This window comes from Haliotis rubra, unplaced genomic scaffold (genome assembly GCF_003918875.1).
Source record: "Haliotis rubra isolate DU_JTF1 unplaced genomic scaffold, ASM391887v1 Scf344, whole genome shotgun sequence".
In the NCBI taxonomy this organism is placed as follows: domain Eukaryota; kingdom Metazoa; phylum Mollusca; class Gastropoda; order Lepetellida; family Haliotidae; genus Haliotis; species Haliotis rubra.
This window is the reverse complement of record NW_025767018.1, coordinates 141,685-145,967: the sequence shown is the minus strand read 5'-3', so window position 1 is coordinate 145,967 and position 4,283 is coordinate 141,685.

The window sequence follows — 4,283 nt, the reverse complement described above, 5'->3', positions numbered from 1 at the left end:
TGACGCAAAGAATGAATGTTGTTTTACGGCTTTCTTAGCACCAGTACAGGTATGTCCCAGCAATGCTTTTAACCACTAGACTTTCCACCGCGCCTTTGATTGGGTGAGTGAGTGAACATGGTTTTACGCCGCTTTCAGCAATATTCTAGCAATATCACAGCGGGGATACCAGAAATGGACTCCACAAATTGTACCCCTATGGGGAATCAAACCTAGGTCTTCATCGCGAACGCTTTAACCACTAGGCTACCCCACCTCCCCTTTAGTGTAAGGGTAGGCTGGAGGAAGTTCTAGTCGTTTTCAAACAACGTTACACAACACTGACAGTGAAACAACGCCTCGAAGGCCCTTCTCAATTAAAGGTTACCCGAACGCTTGACAGTAATTTTCAAGCTTGTATCCCGGGCTGGGTAAAGCGTTTTGGGGATATCTGTTTCTTCAAATACAGAAGTCCATCAGTGGTCCACAACACTTTATTCGGCAGCTAAGTTTGTAATTACATGATAGTGCAGCAACGGCCAGGCAGCATCACAGAGGCAATCGTCAGCCCACCTGCCTAGCCGCTGTCCGAGGGTCAAGTCCCGTTACATTAAGAATTCATTGTCTATATATACTGACTGTCAGGCTGCCCTGTATCGTATTACGATACACGTATGGTCAACCTGCAGTATCCAGCATGCACCTCATCCACAATGTTAAACTTCCGTGGCCAACCGGCCATGCTCTAAGGTTCATTAGGGTTAATTACACGCAGGCAGCTGACCTGTACATGGCTGTGCTGATGGTCATGATAATAAGCTGCTGATATTTCATGTATATTGTCAGCACTGTGATTTAGATTTAGATAACACAACTTTAAATTAACTCAGAGAATATACAAACATGTCTATATTTCCCGATAAAACCCATACCCCATCAAAGTGCCTACGAAACTTGGTAAGGAGTAAGTTTGGCTTCACAGAGTATGTGATAATTTCAGTAAATTCAGTTAGCGAATGAGTCGGGTCTAACACTACATTGTACAGTGTTTCAGTAAAATCGCGACACGGCAGCCTAATGTGGGAAGAAATCTCTAACTGATGCTTGTCTTTTACGGTTACCACTTTCGTTAAACTCATAAGCTCCAGGAATGGTGCTGACAAGCCAAGTAACATGGTCGAGGCGAAACGGCATTCTGACATGCCTAAGGGACCCTCTCGTGTCATTCCGAGACAAGCCGAATGTCAGTTTACGGTTAGGGGCGAGTGGGGACAAATGAATCAGTTAGCGCCACTATAGGGCCCCTTTCCAACAATTTCAGTACAATAGATAAATTGGTTAACAAATCGTAGACCATTTCTCGTGACTCCCACAAATATAAGTATGGACCCGAAAGCTCAAGGGCAATGCATCAGTGAGTGTATTTGGTTTTACGCCGCGTTTAGCAATATTCCAGCAATATCACGGCGGTGGACACCAGACATGGGGTTCAACCATTGCATGCAGGGATTCGAACCCGGGTCTACGGCGTGACGAGCGAACGCTTGACCACTAGGCTACCCCACCGCCCCAAATCACTTAAATAGGGCGAGATTCGTCGCCCGAGTCCTTGAGACACGCACGCAATCAGTGTCTCAGTTTTCGTGCCATTAAACTTATTACATATTCAATATGCTTCAGTAAATATTAACAATTAGTAAAATTATGTAAATTACTGGAAACAGTAAGGTAACAGAGGTATTGACTGAAATATTTACAAAGCACTTACTCATTTTATGAGCCTAGTGTAGAGTGCGCTAGCAATCCAGATATGGAAAATTTTACTTCGTTATTTCCTATATATAGGTGCCCAATGGCGTCATTGTGAAAATATAATTTGGCCAATGTATACATAAAAATAATTATGTTAATAATCATTTCTCGGTGGCCTAGTGTTAGTTGATGCAAGGCTTAACACAACCTGTTTAACACAAAGGAAACACCCATTCCATGAATTATTTATGTAAATGTACATTAATTAGAGATGCATGGTATAGCGCATAATTGTAATACGCTACCTATAAGAAGTTCAAATACGTATTATTAAGCAGACGTAGGTAGATTGGACATATGATACTCGATGTAATTTTCAAAACAACATTTTAAATTATTTTCCGTTTTAGGTAAATTGTTAGGATAACTGTATAACTGTAATCTAAATTAAGTTGGAATGTTAGGTGTTAAAACACCGGGGGTATTTAACATTTATGTCATATTATACGGCATATTTAGATAGTGAGAGAAAGTATTCATCATTTCACACACACATTTCTACACTCGTGCCTATATACCAGTGTATATTGTAATGATTTGTTTCAAAACGTGTCTGTGGACACAAAGTGTTAGATTTGTCATAGTGTTACCAATCTCATGCGGTTTAAATTTGTTGCTTAACACAGGTGTGAGAGAATATGCACACCTGTTAAATTATAAACACATAATCTTTCTACACCAAATTGGATGTAATTATTCAAAACTGTACATATAGCCGAATATATTCTTTGATTAGCATTAAAAATCTCATGTCATTTCATGTCGCCATAACAAAACTAAATTTTATATTTGTCACTAAATTTTAACTGGTCTTTTGATGTACAAATTTCATCTCACCTTAACCATGTTCTTTACTTCTTCTCATCTCAAATACCATTCAACTACCCACTATCATTCCATCTCAACTACCATGTTCTTTACTTCATTTCTCATCTAAACTACCCACTATCACATTCCATCCATCTCAACTACCCACTATCACATTCCATCTCAACTACTACCCACTATCACATTCCACATTCCATCTCACATAACTATTCCATCTCAACTACCCACTATCAACCACCACTATCACATTCCATCTCAACTACTATCACATTCCACTATCACACTATTCTCAACTACCCACACATTCCATCTCAACTACCCACTATCACATTCCATCTCACACTATCACATTCCATCTCAACTACCCACTATCACATTCCATTTCTATCACATTTCATCTACCCACTATCACATTCCATCTCAACTATCACATTACCCACTATCACATTCCATCTCAAATACCCACTATCACATTCCATCTCAAATACCCACTATCACATCCTTGATATTGCTGGAATATTGCTAAACGCGGCGTAAAACTAAACTCATTCACTCACTCACTTCATACACCAAGTTGACACACTGCGGTGGAACTGGAATATTCCTGAAAGCGGTGTGTTGGATATTGTATGGACTCAAACTCTGAATTTATAGTCTACCATTTACCACATGTAACATATGGGCTCATTCTGTCACTAGTCGTGATATCGCTGAAAAAATGTCAGTCCGTCGTTAAAGTTTAAATCACAAAAAACACATAAAGGGGTCCTCTGATGTAATGTTGCTGGAATGCCACTCTCACTCTTACTCACTCACTTACTCACTCACTCACTCTATTGTCGGGTCCAGGTTTCATCATCATCCAACCGCCCTTATAGAGACGGAATATTGCGGCGTTGAACAGCAAAGAAACAAAGCTTGTCTTCAAACTGGAGAGTGTATGTTACTTCCGTGAAAGGAAATTAGGAAAGCGTCTTATTATTACCGACTCTCATCACAAATATACCTAAGATAGACAGACAGACAGACAGACAGACAGACAGACAGATAGATAGATAGATAGATAGATAGATAGATAGATAGATAGATAGATGGTGAATGAATGAATGAATGAATGAATGAATAACCCTCTGAGGATATTACTGGGGTATTGCTATATACTGGACAAAACTCACTCTCCCTCACCACCAACACGCCCACCCACACACTCCATCTGCTGCGACAACACGTGTGCGGCGACAGACTCGCCGTACCCGTTCATTGAGTGTGTCCTTGCTTCAGCGGAGACCAACCATTGATACAAGTTATTACCCTAGTTTATGTCTGGAAACGTAACATAAGGCGAATAACTATCATCTGTGGTGTGTGGGGTCATTAATAATGTCAGCCATAAATGTACACGTGCTAACTAATAAGGTCAACAGAATAAAATAGAAAAAAATCTTACAGCATCTCTCCTGAACATTATGTATCGCTTTAACTTCATGAGCTGAATCTGTGGACCTTATACTCGATTTTTTTGCAATTAAAACTCGTTTTTATTTATGTCAATCCAACATTTTGCAGGTTTTACAACGAATACTGACTGACTGACTGAGTTTGGTTTTACGCCGCTTTTAGCAATATTCCAGCAACATCACGGCGGGGGACACCAGAAATGGGCT